This window comes from Schistocerca gregaria, chromosome 4 (assembly GCF_023897955.1).
Source record: "Schistocerca gregaria isolate iqSchGreg1 chromosome 4, iqSchGreg1.2, whole genome shotgun sequence".
In the NCBI taxonomy this organism is placed as follows: domain Eukaryota; kingdom Metazoa; phylum Arthropoda; class Insecta; order Orthoptera; family Acrididae; genus Schistocerca; species Schistocerca gregaria.
In genome coordinates this window covers 575106505-575133909 of record NC_064923.1, presented here as the reverse complement: position 1 = coordinate 575133909, position 27405 = coordinate 575106505, and the positions used below count along the sequence as shown (strand labels likewise).

The following is a 27405-nucleotide window of genomic DNA, read 5'->3' as shown; positions in this document are numbered from 1 at the left end:
ATCTAACCTCATCAAAATATTTGAAATAGACTGAAAAATTTCACACTGGCAGGACTAAAATGCAGAAATTATTATTTTTAAATATAACCCGTTTTTGGAACTGAGTGAAAAGTATGAAATAATTACTCCCGCCACCATACAGATTCCTAACCCCACACAGATAGTGCTGAAAATGAGTGTTTGTGTTGTTTTTATTGCTATGACAGTACTTGTAAAATTCAAAACGAAAAACGTGGGCACTTGCCATAATTAGTAAGGACTATAGAGAGTAACGGTCGTTGATAAAAACCACAGAACAGTTCACCTCCTTAGCAGTGGAAGAAAATTATTAGTGACTTACATGAACTATTCGTGCATCAATTATCTTTTCCATTTGTCCCAGGCTTTTCGTTTTAAATTTTACAGGTATTGTAGTAGCTATTAAAAAAAAATCACAAGCACACATCTTGAGAATTATCTGTATGGGATGAGGCATCTGTATGGGGCTAGGAGAAATTATTTTATACTTTTTAGTCCGTTTTAAGAATATGTTACACTGAAAAGTTTCTTATTTAAATAATTATTTCCTATTGCGTTCGTGAATTGAGCGAGGGAAAAATGGCGACCTACATTCTTCTGTAGGTACACTCCTCAATCCTCTCCCGTATGTTTCTCTCATAACCCTTCCTGAGACGTACGATGGTGGCGCGCAACGATGGCACAGTCTTCTTCGAACACAGGTTCTCTAAATTTACCAAGTAGGGGTTCGTGACAGCCGTATCCTCTTTCTTCGAAGGATTTCCATTTAAGTTCCCCGAACATTTCCGTCACAATTTCGCATTACATTGACTTGCTATGATTCTAGACGCGCATCTCTGCACTTGTTCGGTGTCTGCTGTCATACTTAGCTGATAAGGGCTCGAGGCAGTGGAACAACACACTGCGATATGTCGCATCAGCGCATTGTACGCGGTTTCCTTTGCAGATGCACTGATCTTTCCCAGACCCTTCCAATAAGCCTGAATCCTCCACTCGCTTTCTCTGATACTGATTTTATGTGCTCATTCTTCAAATATAGATTCTTAGTGTTATACCTAACTTATTTAAACAATGTAACTTGCTTCATCCCGAGGACATTCATTCGATATTGACGTTATTTTCTGAGTAACTGATCTATAATTACACGCAAAGAATATAAATACACAGGGAATGAATGTAGATAGCTTCCTTCCTCAACAGCGAGTTGTCCCAGACTATGTTTCGAAAACATTGGTGAGAGAAAATCGGAAAAGACTGTCAGTTCTTTGACATTTTCATCTCCAATGTGTGCAATTACCCGAAACGTAAAAGTTACAGAGCTTCGAAGTTGAGTAAGGTCTGTAAAACGTGAATTCCAGTTCAGGTTCTTATTAACATAAACACCGAAAAATTTAGAATATTCTGTTACAGTCAGTGATTTTATCTTGCGAACTGTTTTTCACATCGCGATCAGGTCCTCTGCCGTACACAGCTGCTTGCATTGTGTTTAATCTAAGATCAGTAACAGTTCATTAACAGAGAATAACTATTTCGTCTTCAAAAACATTTTATGTACATTTTCAGATGTTGAAGTTTTGAGTTACCCGAGATTAAAACACCTTTTTCATCAGGTAAGAGAAATACTTAGCTTCAAATACTATTTGAACGCAGAGCATACAACCATAACAGTGGCTCCAATATCCATTCCTGTGGTACACCTGTAGTATTTATTCTCCATTCTGGACATGCTGTTTCGACAGGCTCTGGGTTTGTTAATGTGACAAAGCCTTTTTTTTTGTTAAACGGAATGAAAACCATTTGTAGCAACACAATAATATTCGAGCTGCCCTAGGAAGAGACTTGCAAAATCAAATTTTCAATAACTCTGACAAAATATTAGTTAGTGAATGTCAGTAAATAGATGTGGGACTCAAATTAGCAAGCAGTTTGTAGAAAAACACGTTTCCGCCATCCATGTATTAGAGAGTGACTGTTTGTACGGTGACATGAGGTCACAAACGATTACATAAACACGTCCCTCAAAGCTGTAATTCGTGGTGTGCCACGTAGACCGACTATAGTGTTTATTCGTCACAGGGGGCTGGGTACGTGTTTCCCCATCGGTTCCTTGGTTCCTCTCTGAAGTGTCAAATCGTTACTTGCCTTTGTGCCTGAAACGATAATCTATAACAGTATAACATAATACATAATCTTATACATTACTAAATGGTTAAGACAATTGCCCATTTCCAGTTGCAGGTTACACATCTAAGGTCTTCCAGGGGCAACAAAAATTTCGTTTTCAGTACTTCATACGATTATTGACTCAATTTAAAAGTTTAAAGCCGGCCGGAGTGGCCGTGCGGTTCTAGGCGCTGCAGTCTGTAGCCGAGTGACCGCTACGGTCGCAGGTTCGAATCCTGCCTCGGGCACGGATGTGTGTGATGTCCTTAGGTTAGTTAGGTTTAGTTAGTGCTAAGTTCTAGGCGACTGATGACCTCAGAAGTTAAGTCGCATATTGCTCAGAGCCATTTGAACCAGAAGTTTAAAATGCTGTCATAATCTGCTCTACCTACAACGACTGGAACCGTGTATGGCATGTCTCTCAGCGACGTAAGGTCAAACACCTAGTGGCTATACAACCAGGCATCACTCCTCGGACGTGATTCGACAATGTGATACCAAGTACTCGTAAACATCATGTGACGTGCATCATTCGTATGACGCGGGGCCCCGGATGTTACCCTTCACGTTTATATCGAATAAAAATACTAGTTTCTGGAACTTTTGATCAGGATCAAACTGACAAGGCCGATGTGAGTCGTATAATAATGGCATGAAGTAAGTACAAGGGCGTCGCGGGATTAGCCGACAGTCATGGACTGTGCGGCTGGTCCCGGCGGAGGTTCGAGTGCTCCCTCGTGCATGGGTGTGTGTGTTTGTCCTTAGGATAATTTAGGTTAAGTAGCGTGTAAGCTTAGTTAAGTCCCATAAGATTTCACACAGATTTGAACATTTCCTTTTTAACTACAAGGAAGCACAAGAAGTACTGTACAACCGGTTGCAAGGAGTTTTCCACTATCTGCAAGCGTTACCTCCTTACTCTACACACTCGATGTAATCAAGTACCATTTGTTAGAACAATGCCCCGTAACTTTGCGTACATTTTTTTTATTTTTAACTATCATTGCCTAGGTATTCATTTTACCAATCTTTTATTAGAAATGAAAACAAAAAATCAACTGTGTTCTTAATGTAACACCGAAAAAATTTCATTTCCATATTCGTGAAAACATCGTTGAAATTATGAAACAGTTGCACAAAGAAATATGCCTAATGTATAAATATGTAAGTACAGTATCCCGGACAGTTTCTGCCCGCTGAGCGCAGCTGCATCACGTGTCTACAAGAAGATTTTGTAAACGGCTCCATAGTCAAAGCCTCTTCATGCTTCTATAGATGGATATTGTTTTCGCCTGCAGCCTGCAGCCGTTGCAGTTGAAAGCTGTCAAAAGCGCTGCTAGGTGTCAGGGATTTTCTTAAGTTGACTTAACTGTATGAGTTTTTAGTAATAAAGAATAATTAATTAAAACATCACGAATGCTGCCGCATTTTTTCATGCATCACAGTCCTTATGTTGTCATATCTCTTGAACTATGTGTCATACAGTGATATACAGGGTGGTCCATTGATCGTGACCGGGCCAAATGTCTCACGAAATAAGCGTCAAACGAAAAAACTACAAAGAACGAAACTCGTCTAGCTTGAAGGGGGAAACCAGATGGCGCTATGGTTCGCCCGCTAGTGGCGCTCCATAGGTCAAATGGATATCAACTGCGTTTTTTAAAGTAGGAACCCCCACTTTTTATTACATATTCTTGTAGTACGTGAAGAAATATGACTGTTCTAGTGGGCCCACTTTTTTCGCTTTCTGATAGATGGCGCTGTAATAGTCACAAACATAACAGTTGGTAACAGGTAGATTTTTTAAATTAAAATACAGAACATAGCTACGTTTGAACGTTTTATTTCGGTTGTTCCAATGTGATACATGTACCTTTGTGAACTCATCATTTCTGAGAACGCATGCTGTTACAGCGTGATCACCTGTAATACCCGATTAATGCAATAAATGCTCAAAATGATGTCCGTCAACCTCAATGCATTTGGCAATACGTGTAACGACATTCCTCTCAACAGCGAGTAGTTCGCCTTCCGTAACGTCCACACATGCACTGACAATGCGCTGACGCATGTTGTCAGGCGTTGTCGTTGGATCACGATAGCAAATATGCTTCAACTTTCCCCACAGAAAGAAATCCGGGGACGTCAGATCCGGTGAACGTCCAACCAATCCACCTGTCATGAAATATGCTATTCAATCCGGACACCCATCATGTTGGACGTACATCGCCATTCTGTCATGCAGTGAAACATCTTGTAGTAACATCGGTAGAACATTACGTAGGAAATCAGCATACATTGCAGCATTTAGATTGCCATCGATGAAATGGGGGCCAGTTATCCTTCCTCCCATAATGGCTCACCATACATTAACCTGCCAAGGTCGCTGATGTTCCACTTGTCGCAGCCATTGTGGATTTTCCGTTGCCCAATAGCGCATATTATGCCGGTTTGCGTTACCGCTGTTGGTGAATAACGCTTCGTCGCTAAATAGAACGCGTTCAAAAAATCTGTCATCGTCCCGTAATTTCTTGCGCCCAGTGGCAGAACTGTACACGACGTTCAAAGACGTCGACATGCAATTCCTGGTACATAGAAATATGGTACGGGTGCAGTCGATGTTGATGTAGCATTCTCAACACTGACGTTTTTGAGATTCCCGATTCTCGCGCAATTTGTCTGCTACTGATGAGTGGATTAGCCGCGACAGCAGCTAAAACACCTACATCATTTGTTGCAGGTCGTGGTTGACGTTTTGATCACAATAGTCATACATCAATACGATATCGACCTTTTCCGCAATTGGTAAACGGTCCATTTTAACACGGGTAATGTATCACGAAGCAAATACCGTCCGCACTGGCGGAATGTTACGTGATACCACGTACTTATACGTTTGTGACTATTACAGCGCCATCTATCACAAAGCGAAAAAGTGGGCCAACTAAAACATTCATATTTCTTTACGTACTCCACGAATATGTAATAAAAAATGGGGGTTCCTACTTTAAAAAAAAAAACGCAGTTGATATCCGTTTGACCTATGGCAGCGCCATCTAGCGAGCCAACCGTAGCTCCATCTGGTTTCCCTCTTCAAGCTAGACGAGTTTCGTTCTTTGTAGTTTTTTCGTTTGACGCTTATTTCGTGAGATATTGGGCCGGTCGCTATCCATGGACCACCGTGTATTTCTGTAGGTGCATTCAGCAGTATATGTGGATAATGTCTGCGAAATATGATGCGCATAGTGTTAGAAGCAAAGAAGCAATAAACTTAAACGTCATGCATTATGGGGCAGATTTTCATGCATCTAATTGTTTATGACATCATATCTCCTGAAGTACACTAGGTAGATGATTCTGACCCCACAGCGATCATTGCCTGGCAGTAAAGGGTATGTGTACCAAATTCGGTTGAAACAAGTTCAGTGATTTAGGATAATATGAGGAGCATAGATATACATACAACACTTTTATATTATGTACGGATTAAGTGTTTATATTTGGCATATGAAGGCTCCAATAAGTGTACCTCTGCATACTTTTAGAATCAAGAATGTGTAACGCATATGTAGACTCAAATTATCTCGAATAAGATACTCCATCTGAAACCACTGTGTGCAACGTAATCTCCTATGAATTTTGTACCTGAACAAGGTCATGGATTGAACGCGACTTTTCTCGTGTTTAATTGATTTTCGATTAAATTTTTAAAGCGTATTAGGTCATATAAATGTCGTGAAGTGCAGATTTGAAAAGACTCAGTAATATCTAAACTATCAGTGTGCATATATTTCCTCTTTTTTATATATCAGAACTTCTATTTTAATCCTAATTACAATCGTAGCTAACCGTCACAGTGTACTTAGGATTAGCATAGTAGCACGCAAAGTTCTTATCAGAACTGCATGGTAAAGGAACGAGGAACGAATTCCTCACAGTGCACAAAGCGAGCCTGGCACGCTGGTCTGACGGCTACAGAGCGATGTTTTTACGACGGAGTGGCCGAGCGATCTAAGGCGCTGCAGTCATGGACTTTGCGGCTGGTCCCGGCGGAGGTTCGAGTCCTCCCTTGGGCATGGGCGTGTGTGTTTGTCCTTAGGATACTTTAGGTTAAGTAGTGTGTAAGCTTAGGGATTGATGATCTTAATAGTTAAGACCCATAAGATTTCACACACATTTGAACATTTTGAACGACGGAGTGCTGCCATCCACCCACAGAGGTGCTGGGTAATGACCAGCCATCTCTCCATGGCACACAGAACGGACGGGGCAACTTTTTTCTCCTAAATTAACGATTGGCTTCAGAGCTTGCGAAACAGAAAACATGCTTTTACGTTTCATCTTACTGTCTCCGCTGTGTTAGAGAAGGGTTCCCCTCTCTCTGCGCAGGGAAGACAACTCTGTTGGTAGATTGGAATCTTCAGAATACGGACACGGATGCAAAAATACCATCGACTATCCACATCCGATTTTTTTTCATTTTTTTGCTCCAAGCCTTAGTGTGGGAGTATTGTAGCATTCAGATAGCGCTATTCGTATAGGCGAAGAGATTGAGACATCAGAGGGGTGGATGTCGTGTCCCCCCACCAGTACTACAAGACTAACGAAGCATTAGATTGGATAAGATTCTTTTTCTTTTGACGTGCTCAGCCTGTGATCGGGAAATACAAGTGGAAAAGATAAAAATCTAGTGGGGGTACGAGGTTCCCATTGGGAGACATACATGACACTTCACTTTACACCCTCTGTACACTGGGCCACACGATTTTCAGACTCACCATATCACATAGTCGTCTAATTGACTCGACGCTGTGGCTTGGGGGCACGTTTTTATATCGACAGTTCCCGCTCGTTTTTAGCCTCTCTGGCCGCAGTAGCTTCTCGAGCGGTTAGTCGCCTGTGTGGGGCAGGTCTGTGGGCCAGCATTTAAGCGCAGTGGCGGCCTCGAGGAGCTCTCGAAGTGACTGGCGGTTGAGCGGTGTTTGGCAGCAGCTGGAGTAAACGTTGTGACGTCGTGGCCGACAGTATCCTTTGTTGTTGTTGTGGTCTTCAGTCCTGAGACTGGTTTGATGCAGCTCTCCATGCTACTCTATCCTGTGCAAGCTTCTTCATCTCCCAGTAACTACTGCAACCTACATCCTTCTGAACCTGCTTGGTGTATTCATCTCTCGGTCTCCCTCTACGATTTTTACTCTCCACGCTGCCCTCCAATACAAAACTGGTGACCCCCTGATGCCTCAGAATATGCCCTACCAACCGACCCCTTCTTCTAGTCAAGTTGTGCCAAAAACTCCTCCCCAGTTCTGTTCAATACCACCTCATTAGTTACGTGAATACCCATCTAATCTTCAGCATTATTCTGTAGCACCACATTTCGAAACCTTCTATTCTCTTCTTGTCTAAACTATTGATCGTCCACGTTTCACTTCCATACATGGCCACACTCCATACAAATACTTTCAGAAAAGACTTCCTGACACTTCAATCTATATCAAATTCCTCTTCTTCAGAAACGCTTTCCTTGCCATTGCCAGTCTACATTTTATATCCTCTCTACTTCGACCATCATCAGTTATTTTTCTCCCCAAATAGCAAACCTCATTTACTACTTTAAGCGTCTCATTTTCTAATCTAATTGCCGCAGCATCACCCGATTTAATTCGATTACATTCCATTATTCTCGTTTTTTTTTTTTTTTTTTTTTTTTTTGTTGATGTTCATCTTATATCCTCCTTTCAAGACACGGTCCATTCCGTTCAGCTGCTCTTCCAGGTCCTTTGCTGTCTCTGACAGAATTACAATGTCATCGGCGAACCTCAAAGTTTTTATTTCTTCTCCATGAATTTTACTTTCCAGCTCCGAATTTTTCTTTTGTTTCCTTTACTGCTTGCTCAATATACAGATTGAATAACATCGGGGATAGTCTACAAAAATGTCTCACTCCCTCCCCAACCACTGCTTCCGTTTCGTGCCCCTTGACTCTTACAACTGCTATCAGGTTTCTGTCCAAATTGTAAATAGCATTTCGCTCCCTGTATTTTACCCCTGCCACCTTCAGAATTTGAAAGAGAATATTCCAGTCAACGTTGTCAAAAGCTTTCTCTAAGTCTACAAATGCTAGAAACGTAGGTTTGCCTTTCCTTAATCTATCTAAGAGAATTCGCAGGGTCAGCATTGCGTCACGTGTTCCAACATTTCTACGGAATCCAAACTGATCTTCCCGGAGGTCGACTTCTACCAGTTTTTCCATTCGCCTGTAAAGAATCCTTGGCCCACTGCTAAAAGTTGTGTTTTGATCACTTCGGGTACGGTGGAATTAAGTGCCGCCTGGGGCCGTGTAGATTGCTCGTTGATAAAGCTATCTCTGTGCGATGCACGGAACCCGACTTGTTCTCTGTATTTGAATTTGAAAGAAGCCTGTGCCCACTGTGGTCCCAGGTTGGGTTGTCTGCCAGTTTTAAGAACTTGGTGCAGGAGCATCCATTGGCTCCTGACTCGTAGCAAACTCGTCAAGTTACTCTTCCACCTGCAAGAACTCTTGTGAGCATCCGATTACCGTGCGCATGATAAGTTGTGTCGCACAGTGGCTCTTCTATCTCGCCATCTTGGTCATCCATCGTGACATACAAACATCTTCATTCATGAATACTTTAAATAATCTCAGTGAAGTTACGTTTGCCTGAATGTGTGTGACTAAACTAGTGGTACTCGAGCTGTTTGACTAAGCTTGGCCGCACCTACAATTAAAATTTGTTATTTGTTTTGTAATTAGGTGCTTTACGCGCTACTTTTTCAAGTGTATTTACAGTGTCTATTTTTGTTTTAAATGCAAATTTTTAATGAGTGGTTCATGAGTTACAGGGGTCCTGGATACGATAAAAGCCATTACTGAGAGTGTCTACCTCTTTAGTAGCGATCGCCATCCATACTTCAGTGAAGAAAAAGAAATTGCTTGGCCCTGCAACTCCCACTTGTATCATACATTGAATTTAATTTTGTCAGGCTATTCCGCTTGCTTAGAAAAAGTGCTCCTCCTTATAATTATCTGCAAACAGTCACCTGATAGTGGATGGCTGACACTAATGACCTGTTAGCTATTAACAATATGTTTTTGAAACTTCTAATGAGGAATAGGCAGGTCAATTTTATGGACTTGTGATCTGAATAGACCTCTATGCAGAGCATCCATAAAAAATTTTAACTTAATGCTCTCAAAAAATATTTTTTTTAATTTCATTCAGTCATTTCTGAAAGTTATGTAATACGAGGTGTATTCGGAAAGCAAGGTTCGATCAAGCGCGAAATGGAAGCCACTCCGAAAATCCAGTGTAACTTTGCACAGATGTGTTGGCCAGTGTCTTTAGTGTGCCTGGCGATTGCTTCACGTCCGTCTTTTCAGTTCAGAGCGCAAAGTGATCACGTAGAAATGCCTAAAACAACGATGTCTCCCGCAAGGATGTGGATCTAAAAAGAGATTTCGCCTGAAGCTATGCAGCGCACATAACATAAATGTTATGTGTTTCTATCTAAAAGACAATTTTCAGCCGAATTCTGCAGGGGCAATGAAAATGCTCCTGCAGCATTTTCGATGGAAAGTGTTTGATCACCCACTATACAGCCCGTAATTGGCTCCCTCTGTTGTTCATCTCTGCTCACATGAACCACTGGCTACCAAGACAACATTTTAGCTCAAACAACGAAAGGCAGACCAGCGTAGAGAATTGGCGAAAGCATAGGCGGCTGCTTTCTGTGACGAGGGTACTGGACAGTCTGTACAACGCCACGACGAGATAGCTGGAAGGTGTGGCTAACTGTTGCGAATAAAAAATTTTGATTTGACTGTGGTTTTCATTTCGCTACCGATCGGACCTTAATTTCCGAACAGCCCTCGTATCTACCAACAGTTCTATTGTTGGAAATTAATTATTTCTGGCGGTATCTGCTCAGATTGTCTAGCACCCTCCCTACCACATTGCATATGCGGGTGCAGGAAATCTTCTGCCTTGGTTTACTGTCATGGACAACTTCTGCTTGGTACTATCCAATTGTGGAATGACCTTCTGTCATAGCGTTCAGCCATGTAGATAGATTTATGTTTAACCTCCTGCTTTGTTAGATTTAATGAAGAAAGTAAGAGCATATGGACTATCAAACCAATTGGGTGATTGGATTGAAGAGTTACTAGATAACAGAACGCAGCATGTCATTCTCAATGGAGAGAAGTCTTCCGAAGTAAGAGTGATTTCTGGTGTGCCGCAGGGGAGTGTAGTAGGACCGTTGCTATTCACAATATACATAAATGGCCTTGTGGATAACATCGGAAGTTCACTGAGGCTTTTTGCGGATGATGCTGTAGTGTATCGAGATGTTGTAACAATGGAAAATTGTACTGAAATGCAGGAGGATTTGCAACGAATTGAAGCATGGTGCAGGTAATGGCAATTGAATCTCAATGTAGATAAGTGTAATGTGCTGCGAATACATAGAAAGAAAGATCCCTTATCATTTAGCTACAATATAGCAGGTCAGTAACTGGAAGCAGTTAATTCCATAAATTATCTGGGAGTTCGCATTAGGAGTGATTTAAAATGGAATGATCATATAAAGTTGATCGTCGGTAAAGCAGATGCCAGACTGAGATTCATTGGAACAATCCTAAGGAAATGCAATCCGAAAACAAAGGAAGTAGGTTACAGTACACTTGTTCGCCCACTGCTTGAATATTGCTCACCAGTGTGGGATCCGTACCAGATAGGGTTGATAGAAGAGATAGAGAAGATCCAACGGAGAGCAGCGCGCTTCGTTACAGGATCATTTAGTAATCGCGAAAGCTTTATGGAGATGATAGATAAACTCCAGTGGAAGACTCTGCAGGAGAGAAGCTAAGTAGCTCGGTACGGGCTTTTGTTGAAGTTTCGAGAACATACCTTCACCGAGGAATCAAGCAGTATATTGCTGACTCCTACGTATATCTCGCGAAGAGACCATGAGGATAAAATCAGATTAGAGCCCACACAGAGGCATACCGACAATCTTTCTTTCCACGAACAATACGAGACTGGAATAGAAGGGAGAACCGATAGAGGTACTCAATGCACCCTCCGCCACACACCGTCAGGTGGCTTGAAGAGTATGGATATAGATGTAGATGTAGATCAATTTCTGTGTTTTAAACTGGTGTGTGTTTAATAAATATGTTAATAAATTTGTGGCCCACTATCATTTCACTCGTCACCCGCTCCCTACCACATTGCATATGCGCGTGCAGGAAAACTTCTGCCTTGATTTGCAGTCATGGACAACTTCTGCTTGGTATTATGCAATTGTGTAATGACCTTCTGTTATACCGTTCAGCCATGTCGATAGATTTATGTTTAACCTCCTGCTTTGTTAGATTCAAATTTATCATTAGATATAGGATTGTCTGGTTCAAATTTCTGAATGTGTAGAATGTTTAGCATTTTTTCGTCCCAAATAGAGCAGCCTTAGTCACATTTTCGCCACCAACCACCAAACATGTCTGTACAAACAGACCCATCAGCCAGGACATAACCCATGCCATCACCCCACCTGACGCAACCACGACGACGCAGCACTCATGGTTGATACAGTAAAGTATGGATCAGGTCCGGCAGTTTAGGAAACCTCTATGTTGATTCATTGCTCACCTCTGGTCAAGCTTCAGTTGATCTTCAGACTTGCATGCATTTTGATTAGGAAGGGCGGACTTCTTTGTAAATGAGCAGTAGGAAAACTGTTTCGTCACTCCATTCCTTTTCCCTTGCTTTAAAAAAAACAATCGTTAAACAATTCATTAAGTTCATTTTTGTTTTTGACTAATTCTTGCTTGTTTTCACCATTCACTCAGCACTGCCGCTGAAAAATGATCAACGTACTCCCTTTTTCGTTTGTTCAAAATAAATAAAATTCATTAAACATACACTACTGGCTATTAAAATTGCTACACCACGAGGATGACGTTCTACAGACGCGAAATTTAACCGACAGGAAAAAGATGCTGTGATATGCAAATGATTAGCTTTTCAGAGCATTTACACAGGGTTGGCGCCGGTGGCGACACCTACAAAGTGCTGACATGAAGACAGTTTCCAACCGATTTCTCATACACAAACAGCAGTTAACCGGCGTTGCCTGATGAAACGTTGTTGTGATGCCTCGTGTAAGGAGGAGACATGCGTACCATCACGTTTCCGACTTTGATGAAGGTCGGATTGTAGCCTATCGCGATTGCGGTTTATCGTATCACGACATTGCTGCTCGCGTTGGTCGAGATCCAATGACTGTTACCAGAATATGATATCTGTAGGTTCAGGAGGGTAATACGGAACGCCGTGCTGGATCCCAACCGCCTCGTATCACTAGCAGTCGAGATGAAAGGCATCTTATCCGCATGGCTGTAACGTATCGTGCAACCACGTCGCGATCCCTGTGACAACAGATGGGGACGTTTGCAAGATAATTCCACGAACAGTTCGACGACGTTTGCAGCAGCATGGACTATCAGATCGGAGACCATGGCTGCAGTTACCCTTGACGTTGCACCACAGACAGGAGCCCCTGCGATGGTGTACTCGACGACGATCGGGTGCATGAATGGCAAAACGTCATTTTTCCGGATGAATCCAGGTTCTGTTTACAGCATCATGATGGTCGCATCCGTGTTAGGCAACATCGCGGTGAACGCACATTGGAAGCGTGTATTCGTCATTGCCATACTGGCGTATCACCCGGCGTGATGGTATGGGGTGCCATTGGTTACACGTCTCGGTCACCTCTTGTTCGCATTGACGGCACTTTGAACAGTGGTCTTTACATTTCAGATGTGTTACGACCCGTGGCTCTACCCTTCATTCGATCCCTGCGAAACCCTACATTTCAGCAGGATAATGCACGACCGCACATTGCAGGTCCTGTACGGGCCTTTCTGGATACAGAAAATGTTCGACTGCTGCCCTGGCCAGCATATTCTCCAGATCTCTCACCAATTGAAAACGTCTGGTTAACGGTGGCCGAGCTGGCTCGTCACACTACGCCAGTCACTACTCTTGATGAACTGTGGTATCGTGTTGAAGCTGCACGGGCAGCTGTCCCTGTACACGTCATCCAAGCTCTGTTTGACTCAATGCCCAGGCGTTCCAAGGCCGTAATTACGGCCAGAGGTGTTTGTTCTGGGTACTGATTCCTCAGGATCTATGCACCCAACTTGCGTGAAAATTTAATCACATGTCAGTTCTAGTGTAATATATTTGTCCAATGAATACACGTTTATCATCTGCATTTCTTCTTGGTGTAGCAATTTTAATGACCGGTAGTGTAGTATCTCTCCTTCAAGTATCTAGTACCGGTCATCATTTATATTCGTAATTGTTCTCAAGGATGAAAGAGACACTCACTGAATTTCACGCAATTATTTTGGTAGGCTGTGTAATTTTTCAGAAAGTTTGTAGAAACAAATTACGAATATTATGTGTCAACATCCCGAGCCTTGGGTTGAATGTCACAAGGCTAATAACTCGAATAAACTACACTCGTGAGAGCGTGCACACTGTCCACAGAGCTAAGGTTATTCTATTATTTTGCTTTAGCTTAAAGTTTTATTAACTCTGTACAGTTACAACTGTTGATAGTTGTATGGTCAATATTTCCGAAACCTAGAATTTAAAAAAAAATCTTTCCCCGCATACGGAGTGTCCAGTGTAATTTTGGGCAAACTGCTGGATGTCCGTAACGCACTGGCACGGTATTTCAGCGCAGAGTTTTCTAGCCATACTGGTATATACAGATGTCTCGTATATATCTGAACATGGCCAGGAGACTCTGCACCTAAATATCGTATCAGCGAGCTACACACTTCCTGCAGTTCGCCCGAAATTTCATGGAACAGTTACGGAAATGCTCAAATAAATATAGTAGACGCTACAAGAGAGGCATTTTCTATCACGGTCGGGTTTACTGTTCAAATTCCGAGAGCCTATGTTTCAAGGAGAGTCGTGCAGAGAAATTACAGCTCATCCTGACGCTTTAGCAACAGCCGTTCTTGCCATGCACCATTCGCGACTATAACAAGAATTCGGGAAGCACCCTTAGACACAAAGCGTAAGGTAGCTTCAGTACTATAGGCGTACTATTTTCTACAGTCTGATACTGAATCCCGTCCCCTCCCTCTCGTGCGCATCTAGAAAAACATAAACACAAACTACACAGCATACTCTATGTAAACATAGAGGTACCTCTGAATTTCAGTTGATCCCACAGACAACCATGACACGATCTCGCACTTCTTCGTGCCCTGTAGTTGTTGTGTAAGAGCAAATGTAGCAGCGTCCGCACTGTTACTTTGTGCTAGGAAGGGCTCTCAACGGGGAAGTGCCCAGGCGTCTCGGGGTGACCCAAAGCGATGTTTTTCGGACATGGAGGAAATACAGAGAGACAGGAACTGTCGATGACATGCCTCGCTCAAGCCACTCAAGGGCTACAACTGCAGTGGATAACCGCTACCTACGGATTACGGCTCGAAGGAACCCTGACAGCAACGCCACCATATCGAATAATGCTTTCCGTGCAGCCACAGGACATCATGTTACGACTCAAAATGTGCACAAAAGGGTGTATGATACGCACCTTCACTCCCGACGTCCATGGCGAGGTCCAGCTTTGCAACGACGACACCATGCAGCGCGTTACAGATAGGCCCAACAACATGCCGAATGGATCGCTCAGGATTTGCATCACGTTCTCTTCACCGATGAGTGTCGCATATGCCTCCAACCAGACAATTGTCGAAGACGTGTTTGGAGGCGACCCGGTCAGGCTGAACGCCTTAGACACACTGTCCAGCGAATGCAGTAAGGTGGAGGTTCTCTGCTGTTTTGGGGTCGCACTATGTAGGACCGATGTATGCCGCTGGTGGTCATGGAAGGCGCCGTAACGGCTGTACGATACGTGAATCTGCTTCTACATCTACATCCATACTCCGCAAGCCACCTGACGGTGCGTGGCGGAGGGTACTTTGAGTATCTCTATCGGTTCTCCCTTCTATTCCAGTCTCGTATTGTTCATGGAAAGAAGGATTGTCGGTATACCTCTATGTGGGCTCCAATCTCTCTGATTTTATCCTCATGGTCTCTTCGCGAGATATACGAAGGAGGGAGCAATATACTGCTTTACTCCTCGGTGAAGGTATGTTCTCGAAACTTCAACAAAAGCCCGTACCGAGCTACTGAGCGTCTCTCCTGCAGAGTCTTCCACTGGAGTTTATCTATCATCTCCGTAACGCTTTCGCGATTACTAAGTGATACTGTAACGAAACGCACTGCTCTCCGTTGGATCTTCTCTATCTCTTCTATCAACCCTATCTGGTACGGATCCCACACTGCTGAGCAGTATTCAAGCAGTGGGCGATCAAGTGTACTGTAACATACTTCCTTTGTTTTCGGATTGCATTTCCTTAGGATTGTTCCAATGAATCTCAGTCTGGCATCTGCTTTACCGACGATCAACTTTATATGATCATTCCATTTTAAATCACTCCTAATGCGAACTCCCAGATAATTTATGGAATTAACTGCTTCCAGTTACTGACCTGCTATATTGTAGCTAAATGATAAGGGATCTTTCTTTCTATGTATTCGCAGCACATTACACTTATCTACATTGAGATTCAATTGCCATTACCTGCACCATGCTTCAATTCGTTGCAAATCCTCCTGCATTTCAGTACAATTTTCCATTGTTACAACCTCTCGATATACCACAGCATCATCCGCAAAAAGCCTCGGTGAACTTCCGATGTCATCCACAAGGTCATTTATGTATATTGCAAACAGCAACGGTTCTACGACACTCCCCTGCGGCACACCTGCGTTCTGTTGTGTAGGAACTCTTCAATCCAATCGCACAATTGGTCTGATAGTCCATATGCTCTTACTTTGTTCATTAAACGACTGTGGGGAACTGTATCGAACGCCTTGCGGAAGTCAAGAAACACGGCATCTACCTGGGAACCCGTGTCTATGGCCCTCTGAGTCTCGTGGACGAATAGCTGGGTTTCACACGATCTTCTTTTTCGAAACCCATGCTGATTCCTACAGAGTAGATTTCTAGTCTCCAGAAAAGTCATTTTACTCGAACATAATACGTGTTCCAAAATTCTACAACTGATGGACGTTAGAGATATAAGTCTATAGTTCTGCACATTTGTTCGACGTCTCTTCTTGAAAACGGGGGTTACCTGTGCCCTTTTCCAATCCTTTGGAACGCTACGCTCTTCTAGAGACCTACGGTACACCGCTGCAAGAAGGGGGGCAAGTTCCTTCGCGTACTCTGTGTAAAATCGAACTGGTATCCCATCAGGTCCAGCGGCCTTTCCTCTTTTGAGCGATTTTAATTGTTTCTCTATCCCTCTGTAGTCTATTTCGATATCTACCATTTTTTCATCTGTGCGGCAATCTGGAGAAGGAACTACAGTACAGTTTTCGTCTGTGAAACAGCTTTGGAAAAAGACATTTAGTATTTCGGTCTTTAGTCTGTCATCCTCTGTTTCAGTACCATTTTGGTCACAGAGTGTTTGGACATTTTGTTTTGATCCACCTACCGCTTTGACATATGACCAAAATTTCTTAGGATTTTCTGCCAAGTCAGTACATAGAACCTTACTTTCGAATTCATGTCATCCTCCGACCGATAGTGCAACCATATCGGCGGCATACTGGCGAGGCATTCGTCTTCATGGACGACAATTCGCGCCCCCATCGTGCACATCTTGTGAATGACTTCCTTCAGGATAACGACATCGTTCGACTAGAGTGGCCAGCATGTTCTCCAAACATGAACCTTTTCAAAAATGCCTGAGATAGATTGAAAAGGGCTGTTTAAGGACGACGTGAAACACCAACTATTCTGAGAGAGCTACGCCGAATCGCCGTTGAGGAGTGGGACAATCTGGACCAACAGTGCCTTGATGAACTTGTGGATAGTATGCCACGACGAATACAGGCATGCATCAATGCAAGAAGACGTGCTCCTGGGCATTAGCGGTACCGGTGGGTACAGCAATCTGGACCACCTGAAGGTCTCGCTGTATGGTGGCACAACATGCAAAGTGTGGTTTTCATGAGCAATAAAAAAGGGTGGAAATGATGTTTGTGTTGATCTCTATTCTAATTTTTCTGTACAGGTTCCGGAACTCTCGAAACCGAGGTGATGCAAAACTTTTTTTGATGTGTGTAGTTATTTAGTCATCTTCAGTTTAAGTTGAAAATATCCAACAGGGTAATAAATGCAACAGCAGGAACGATAATAAATCATGAAGTTTCACTTACTTTGAGGTATACAGAGCATTAATAACCGTACATGATTAAGTTTATAGATAACTTAGGGATATACAGAGTGCGAAATTTAGTACATAGGGATCCCATCCCTGTTTGGAACAATGGTTCTAAGCTGGCTTCGTATCAACTCAAACTGAGCTTCGATGTAGATGTGGGTATGTCATTTCACACTGATTCAACTCTGTGCCAGCGTTAGACAACAGTAGTGGTTTGTGTAGTGCACACCAGTCACTTGACAATCCATGACCAGAGGTTTTCAGTAAGTGAGGGATCTGGTGGATGTGCTCAGTGGGTCAACATTCGGACATCCTTCATATCAAGACAAGTCAGGACAGCACGAGAAAAATATGGTCTCATGTTATCTTACCGAAAGATAAAGATAGGTCACAGTCACCGGCCTTAACATGTCAGTCATGTCTGTCGCCTCGAGTGCTGCTAGCAGCAGGCAGCTGAGTTTCTGCATGGCCTTGAGTATGGCTCTCCAGGACCCATCGATATCGTATTTGCATGGCAGTCGTGGAACGCCGACCAACCAACTTTGGGACACAAACCTGCCGCAGTTGCAGTTTACTAATGAGGAACGTGCTGCGTAATCCTTTTTTGTGTAGAAAATGTAGATGGTATTTTTGCCACCTACTGTGTAAGATTGTGCTGGAATGCTAATCCTTTGCAAATGCAAGCATGTAGTACAATTCATGACAGGTTGGCATTTTTTCGTTGCCATTCAAGGTCTGCATTTTCAATGGCCAGCAGTGCATATTTAAAAAATAAGTCACTTAGCTATTATAAGTGTGTTGATTTTTTTACACACGTTCCTATTTGCGTTCACGTATCACTGTGATTAAAGCATACCGCCATGGCAAAATGGCACTAACCAAAACAATCATCAAGGAAACAGTGGTGCACCACAGGCCACAGATGACGATGATGGATGACAGCTGCGGTGATGTGTACAGGCGAGTAGACGTATAACTGTCGAGCAAATGACCACCCAGATGAACCAAGGGGCTACCGATATTGTCTTCTCAACGACCGTTCAGCAAACGTTGCTATGTGTAGGCATCCACAGCAGGTGCCAAATTCATGCACCCATGCTGACTGCTTTTCATAGACGATGAGGGCCGGAATTTCCACACCAACACCGCAAATAGAAATCCACTGAGTGGCGAGAGGTGGCCTTTTCAGATAAATCGCATTTTATGCTCCATCGGACAGAAGGCCATTGGCATGTACCGTGTGAAACGTCTGAAAGCAAACATCCTGCAACAATCGTCGGTGAGACCCGGACCTGAGGGCATTTCATGTGTGATCTCGTCATTATGGAAGGCACAATGAATCAACACAAGTAAGGATTTAGCCTTGGGGATCATATCCAGCCCTACATGCAGTTTGTTTGTCCTCAGCACAAGGGCATCTACGAGCAGGACAATGCAACTTGTCACACATCTCGCGTTGTACATGCGTGGTTCAGAGAACATCCCCTGGCCACCAAACTCCATTTATTTAAACCCAGTCGAGAATCTCTGAGACTACCTCAATCTACATCTACATCCATACTCCGCAAGCCACCTGACGGTGCGTGGCGGAGAGTACTTTGAGTACCTCTATCGGTTCTCCCTTCTATTCCAGTCTCGTATTGTTCGTGGAAAGAAAGATTGTCGGTATGCCTCTGTGTGGGCTCCAATCTCTCTGATTTCATCCTCATGGTCTCTTCGCGAGATATACGTAGGAGGGAGCAATATACTGCTTTACTCCTCAGTCAAAGTATGTTCTCGAAACTTCAACAAAGGCCCGTACCGAGCTACTGAGCGTCTCACCTGCAGAGTCTTCCACTGGAGTTTATCTATCATCTCCGTAACGCTTTCGCGATTACTAAATGATCCTGTAACGAAGCGCACTGCTCTCCGTTGGATCTTCTCTATCTCTTCTATCAACCCTATCCGGTGCGGATCCCTCACTGGTGAGCAATATTCAAACAGTGGGCGAATAAGTCTACTGTAACCTACTTCCTTTGTTTTCGGATTGCATTTCCTTAGGATTCTTCCAATGAATCTCAGTCTGGCATCTGCTTTACCGACGATCAACTTTATATGATCATTCCATTTTAAATCACTCCTAATGCGAACTCCCAGATAATTTATGGAATTAACTGCTTCCAGTTACTGACCTGCTATATTGTAGCTAAATGATAAGGGATCTTTCTTTCTATGTATTCGCAGCACATTACACTTATCTACATTGAGATTCAATTGCCATTACCTGCACCATGCTTCAATTCGTTGCAAATCCTCCAGCATTTCAGTACAATTTTCCATTGTTACAACATCTCGATACACTACAGCATCATTCGCAAAAAGCCTCGGTGAACTTCCGATGTTATCCACAAGGCCATTTATGTATATTGTGAATAGCAACGGTCCTACTACACTCCCCTGCGGCACACCAGAAATCACTCTTACTTCGGAAGACTTCTCTCCATTGAGAATGACATGCTGCGTTCTGTTATCTAGGAACTCTTCAATCCAATCACACAATTGGTCTGACAGTCCATATGCTCTTACTTTGTTCATTAAACATCAATCAGGCTCTTTCCACTGTGTACACACTACCAAGAAATCTACATCAGCGTGCCACACACTGGAGTTGGCTTGGTTCCACATCCTTCCAGAACCTCCCTGACTTTATTCCTGCAGGTCTCGCAGTCGTCCACATTGGAAAAGTTGGTTATCAGACTTTTGGCAGGTGGTCACATAATAAGGTGACAACAGTGTAATACGCTTACTTTGGCCATATTTGTACAGTGACAGTTGGGCAACTGAAATTTTGAGAATAGCGAGAGTGGATCTCTCGTCCTGTCTGCCCTACACAGCAGCTTTAACTACTCTAACATGTATCGGCAGTCGCAGGAAGAGTGGTCAGTATTCAGGGATATGACAGGAACCATAATTCGAAACAAAAATGTCTAGGAAACATGGTCTCTAAAATGCACACCTTAAGAACTATGAGCACTTGTTCGGTAGAAGAGATGATTTTTCGCAGAAGCGAAGACGAACATGTGTTCATGGCTTTTAAAGTATGTACCTTAGAGCCCATATTTACTGGACTTTTTTATTGTTTTGATCCCAAATAGCACATCTCAGAATATGAAAAGCAAAGAGCTTCCAGTAGAAGAGATTTGCTTCACAGTATTAAAGGTGATGAAATCCTCATAGCTTTTAAGGTTGGAGAAGCTGTGTGCATACTTTTGTCGCAGTTTACTGATAGAACAAAATGCCTTTCCAGTTTATTCGACCGGAATAGGTTTGATACTGTTTTTGAGAAATGGTTCCAAGATAGAGAAAAAAGGTTGCCCATTTTATTTCATCCTTAATTTCCTCATTCTCTAAATACGAAATATTTCTGTTGCAACATTTTAGTTGAAATTAATTGTTCACAACTTTTACTCTGTTATAGCACTGACGTGTAATTAACAGGTGTACTAAAGTTCAGAACACCACACACAGAAACACCTAGTCGTCTTATATACGCACAGCACTTGAAATTGAGAGTCAATTTATTACGAACATCCAGTTAGAGAAAGAATAAAGAAGAATGTAAATGGTGCAATATTATGTTCTTGGGAAATTTGGTGTATATTATTCCGTTTAAGTTCTAATGAGACGGGCGAGTTTCCCTGTAGTGTTGATAATCTCCCTTTCCCCAACATTTACATTTACATATATACTCCGCAAGATGCTCTGATGTGCATGGTAAGAGGGAGTGTGTCGACGTTATCGATTCTCTTTTTCTATTCCCTTCATGTGTTGAGCGAGGGAAGAAATGACTGTGTAAATGTTTCGACAAGCGGCATAACCTCTCTTATCTTCTTCTCATTACACGTACACGAGAGACAACATGATGCCAGCACAGTACACTATCTTACGCAACAAGATTTCAAGAGAACTGGTTATCTTTTTGTAACTGTAGCCCGTTTATACTCCACGATCATTTAGTATGGGTTAAACCGACCTTTTACGATGTTAGCAGGGCGCCTCTAAAATCGTTCGATGCCTGTTGGCATGTCTACTTAATAAGAACTCCAAACGCTAGAACAATATTCTCCAATTGGTTGCACAAGCGTATTGTATACAACCTCCTTTACAGATGTGCTGCATTTTCTCAGAGCCATTCCAACGAATCTAAATGTTCAGTTCGCCTTCCCTAATACCGATTTTACGTGAGCACCCCATTTACAGCGCTTTTTACTATTACCCATAAACATTTAAACGTTGTGATATGCCCAAGATGTCACCACTAAACTTGCAAACTTACACTGTCAGGTTATATCTCTTTGTAATAGGTTTTACGCTACGTTTAGCCACTTTTATAGACAACTACAATTCACTACACCAAATGCAAACGTTGTCCAAGTGTTTCTGCAATTGCTTACGATCGTTCAACAGAGATACGTTCCTGTACACTACATCTTACAGTGCTGCTGATCCTATCTGATACATCGCTTATCTATACCAGGAACAGAGGTTCTATTACGCTTCCTTGAGGCACACCAGCCTCTGTGGAGCACCCACTGTCCATTGTAACGTACTGGCTTCTGTTAGTCTAAAGCGTAGTTTACACGACGACATTGGGTTGCGCCACTCGTTGCGTGGAATGTGTTGCACGCAAATGGTTTCATGTTCGACTGTAGATATGGCGAAGCCAGTATACACTTCAGTTTCGTCGTTTCGTGGGTTCCTGTGTCGTGTCTGAAATGAAAGTTTTGGCAGCTGCACGTCGCCCGAGTTGTGATGGAGTTAAAGCTTGTTGCTTGGAATCGCTACATAAGAAAAAAAAAAAAGAATCGTGTTTCGATTCTTGACTAGATGAATAAAAGACGTCAAGTCTATTGCTCAGCATCCTTGCTGAAATAACTTGTAATGGAAGATCTAAGAAGCTCTTTTAATTATCTTAGAATGTCACCAGAACAGTTAACGTTTCTTCTAAATAGAGATAATTACGCGATAGGGAATAAAGATACTGTAATGCGTGAAGCACTGTCGCCAGAACTGAAATTTCATATCACATTGCGTGCATTACAATCGAGAACACTCGGCATGCTGTAAGACGCGGTTTTAGTTGGTGATGACGCTTTTTCATTAATACCAACAATTATTTGCATTAACAGTAATAATTATTAACATTAACAGCAGTAATAATTCGAAGCTGGCTGCAATACGAAGAGAATGGTTTACAAACTACACTCTTGAAGGTAGATCTGTACAGTGGAAATATTTCAAAATTCAAACATATTTGAATGGGGAGCACTGCTGCAACGTTTTGAACGGGTGAATATTGAATAAAGAATGTAGCTTCTTGATTTGTGTAGCCTTCCCTCCTGTCAACAATATTCCTTAAAAAAAAAAGTCAGCCAACTCGAACGATGGGATTTTAGTCTTGTAGACAAGAGCATTTCTACAGCTATAATTACTTTTGCTTGTATTTTTCTTAATAAATAAATTGTGCCCTGCAGCTCAGATATTGTCAACCTATCTGTGTTCTGATTGCACGTGAAGGTATCACAAGATGTTGTTTATTTTTGTAATCAGCTTCACTGAAATCCCACAAACACTTATGCAAAGTATAGATATCCAAAACGCGAACATTATTCTCCGTTCCCCACTTCACATTACAGTTTGTCTACACTCTAAGAACGTACATAACCGCAAAACTCATGCAACTAGCGTCGCCAAAGTTGGAAACGCCGAATGTGTTTTGTTTCACCGAGGAATTGCGCAAACGAGTAGCGCGCATGCGCAGTGGCCGGTAGCGCAGTTGCTTGCAACCTAGTGTCGTCTGTAAACTAGGCAAAACATGCGCCGGCCTTCTCACCTGGTCGCAATAACGCAGGCAGTAACCTCGCGCCAGTGGCGAGCTCGGCGATTACTGACAGCTGCGCGGCGCTGGTGCTGCCTTGAGATACTTGACTGTGCCGGCTATTGGATGACAAGGCAGCTGTGACGTAACGGTCCCGCGACGCGGACCGGGAAGGGGGCTGCAGCGCACTGTCCACGACTGTCACGCGAATAATGATATCGACATTACTACGAAAGACAATCTCAACGCCTTCCGGGATCTCAGTGGCCCTACGTGTCTAGCGCCTGAGAGGACAGAATCACAGCCACGTTGCGTAACTTGAGTCAGGTAGTGGGCTTGTTTGCAGCAAGGCAAGACAGATCAGCGATGTCTGGAGCACTGCTGTTGTGCGTTCCCCAAATGCCTTTGGAATACATGTGTGAGCCAGTTTTCAACAAATGACAGGTTACAACTGGTGAACAATACTACACTGACAGAAAAATCTCCAAAAAGAGTAAATGCAGAATGACCAAATTTCTCTAATACATAATTAAGTGCTTAATATTGCACGATCGCAGATTAATGTAAGAGCTAGCTAAGTCATTGCAAATGTGAAACATTGGTACATTAATAACCGGTGTAACCACCAGAATGTTGAATGTAAGCACGCAAAGTGCATGCATTGTGTTGTACAGGTGACGATCGTTAAACTGTGGGTTGGAGTTCCATGCCTGTTGCACATGGTCGGGCAATACAGGGACAGTTAATGGACCTGGAGCTGTCGTCCGATGATGTCCAACTTGTGCCCGCCTGGAGATACATCAGGTGACTGAGCAGGCCAAGGCTACAGGCTCGGTATAACATGTTGGGTTACAACAGCGGTATGTGGTCGAGCGTTATCCTGTTGGAAAACACATACTCGAATGCTGGAGGGGGATGGGCTTAGCGTCTAGCGCCCCATCGACAACGAGGTTATTAGAGATTGATCACAAGCTCGGATAAGGTACAGATGGGGAAGAAAATTGGCCGTGCCCTTTCAAAGGCACCACTTGGGCGTTTGCCTGAAGTGATTTAGGTAGGGTTACCAGATTTCGGAATGCCAAAAAATGTTCCATATTTTAGGACGAAAAAAGAGGACACTTTCTATTTCTTAAATTTATTACATAAGAAAAAAATAAAAGCATTACACACATCTCACACACCTACGTATTTTTCATTTGACTGAATCTTTTTTAAAACTTCCTTTTCTTGACACAAATATTTAAAAAAGTTCGTGCAATTCAAATTTCTAAAATTAAATTTCGCCATTGCAATCCCCTTTACAGTGTCCATAGTGAGTCTATTTCTCTCCTTTGTCCACTGTGCCTCTATTAAGGAGAACAACCTCTCCACACAAGCATTATGAGCTGGCAACGTGAAGAAGAATTGTGCAATTTTAATTAACTCACTAAACTGTTCCTCTCTACTACACGACTCAACATGCTTGCACCACTTCTTATGAGCCGGTTCTGATTTTCCATCATATGTGGCTATGAATTTTTCTAAACTAGAAAGCTGATCAAAGCACTTTTCATTGTCAATTATAATATATTTGTCCAACAAAAATTTGATTGATTCTTCCACGTAAGACCACGATATATCTGAAAAATCGAGCCACTTAAGACAAGAAAATTCACAAAATGGTTCCATCCACATATTCAAGTACTCCAAACATCCTTCATAGATGGTACCAACATGGCACTTAAAATCCTTCTCCTTCAAAGCATAACCATAATTTTCCATTTGAAACAATCTTTCTTTCACATTCAAAGATATAAAATTTTCATTATTTATGTGCTGAAGAACACCATTCATGACATCGATAAGGGAGATTTCTTCCTTTTCTAAGACACTAATATAATTATCAAAAATGCCAACTAAAGACTGAATATGCCATAGATATAGCTCATTGATGGTGTCGATAAAAAAATCTTTAGGACTGTTGGAGGTTTGTTTTGTGACAGAAAGAAGGATTTCAGAGCGGGAAACATCTCTGTAAGTCTCTGAATGTCTGGAAATAGTGACAGCCATCGAGTCTTGCTATGGCTGAGAAGTTGTTGGTACTCTATTTCGACAAAATCACAAAATTTCTTTAGTGACTCTACACGGACAGAGTATACCGAAAAATGATGATATATTTTCATTATTAATCCTTGTAAGTCAATTTCAAGGAGGTCAGTTCCGTGCAGCTATTCATAACATGAGTAGGACATCTCACTCCAACCAATACCCTCTTAAGATCAGCAAAAACATTATTTCCATCACCTCTTTTATTGCCACCAAACATTGTGCTTCAATTATCAGCACCAAAAGCCACACATTTGTCCTTAATTTTAAACTTGTTAAGTGTATCAGTGATATATGTTGAAATAGTTTCTGCAGTTTCATACGGTCTACTTTCTATATTTAGAAGTTTAATTTGCAGTCCTCCATTTCTGTGATCAAAGTAATGAACTACAATGGGGATCATTTTAATATTCCCATGGTTGCTAGGATCTGTCGAGACACCAACAAAATGAATGCACTCCAGATCTTTATGATGCTTTCTAGTGAATGAGGTGCTACAACTGAATTCACTATTGCTTCAGGTTTTGTACATCCACACGAGATTTTTGACGATATGGACGAGTCATGGAAAATTTCTCTCAACAGTCCGCTGGTACAGTCCATAGATTTGTAATTGCTGTGGTGAAACACAGTATGGTAAACAAGAGTTCCTTCAGCAGCACTTACTTTGGTGTCCAGTTCAGCACAGGGTTTTGTTAAAAAAAATTACTCACTTTACCTGACAAACTTGCATCTCTAACACACTTCATATGTTTTTCTGTTTTCGTGTGCACTTCTAGATCGCTGGTGCCGTGATTTGCTGTAGATACATAGGTCCTGGGCAACAAACTATACATTCTGCTTCCCATTGAACTCTTCCAGAAAAGCTCGGATATTTTTCTCGGAGTTTATCCGTAAATTCACAATTCCTCTTTGCCATGGTGAGAAATTATCTTAAACAAAAGTTAAACAAAGATCAAAAGATCAAAACGTATTGTTCGGCTAAACCATGAAAAAGTCTTCACTTACAAAACTTAACTATAATTCTGTGCCATAAGCTATATTTTGAAGTTCACGAAACTTACCCAGTAAGATGAATACCTGTACGGAAAGTAAAGATGCAGCTGTATGATCAAGAAGTTCGCTAAAAACACGTGTGTCACACAAAAACAAACAGCACGTAGATAATCACGGCTATGCTTTGACCATAGGTACTACCTATGGTCGAAGCAGCTGTCTCGAAGGTAAAAGATAACATAATTTGTATGCAATACAAATCGATATTTCCGATTTTGGGAGTGTAACAGATCGAATTTAAGCTAGTAACAAATGATGCAATTCAATGACCGTAGTAAAAAGTACATAATTTGTTGACGATACGATATGAAAACAAAAATCAAAAGATCTTCATTCTGCTGATCGGTCAGCTGATATCTAGCGACTTGGGCAATCACAGGTGTGCTATTTTCACGTTGTTTAATAACTGCGAGAGACTCTTCTCTTGTATCTTGTCCTTCTCCGTAGTTTTCTTCCGGTTACAGAAGCTTTCTTTAAGAAAAGCCGTTTTTTTTCTACTGTCTTCTATTGTTCACTAAGTGGATGGACCGAATGCAGTCATAGCAGAAGACACTGCCACTCTTTTCGTCGTAACGTAGCTACGGATAAGACACAAACCATTCCGATTTACAAGATCTTCTACTCCTTGATCTTCCATTCCTTCGCGAAAACTTACGCTTCTCTGATGGGTGAAATTTCGTTTCAAAAACAGGTATACTTGAAGTAGAGCCCATTGTCTTTTTATGTGAGAATGGGATGTCTGCTTGCTTTGACAGTCTTATACCGCAACTTTTATGTCAATCCCGTCTACCTGGAATCGTTAAGGATAAAAACGTGCAACATGACGTATCTCGCAGACATCACACTACCACTGGCGACACCTACAACGTGCTGACATGAG

At 42.2% G+C, this 27405-nt stretch overlaps 1 protein-coding gene across 1 annotated transcript in view; it reads right to left on the bottom strand.

Moving 5' to 3' along the window:
* LOC126266726 (probable cytochrome P450 301a1, mitochondrial) overlaps positions 1-23502 on the bottom strand; it is a 286151-nt gene extending 262649 nt beyond the window's left edge. Inside the window, exon 1 of the mRNA XM_049971202.1 lies at positions 23400-23502. The gene's annotated coding sequence lies outside the window, so the exon portion shown is untranslated. The remainder of the gene's footprint in view (positions 1-23399) is intronic.
* Positions 23503-27405: the final 3903 nt, after the last annotated feature.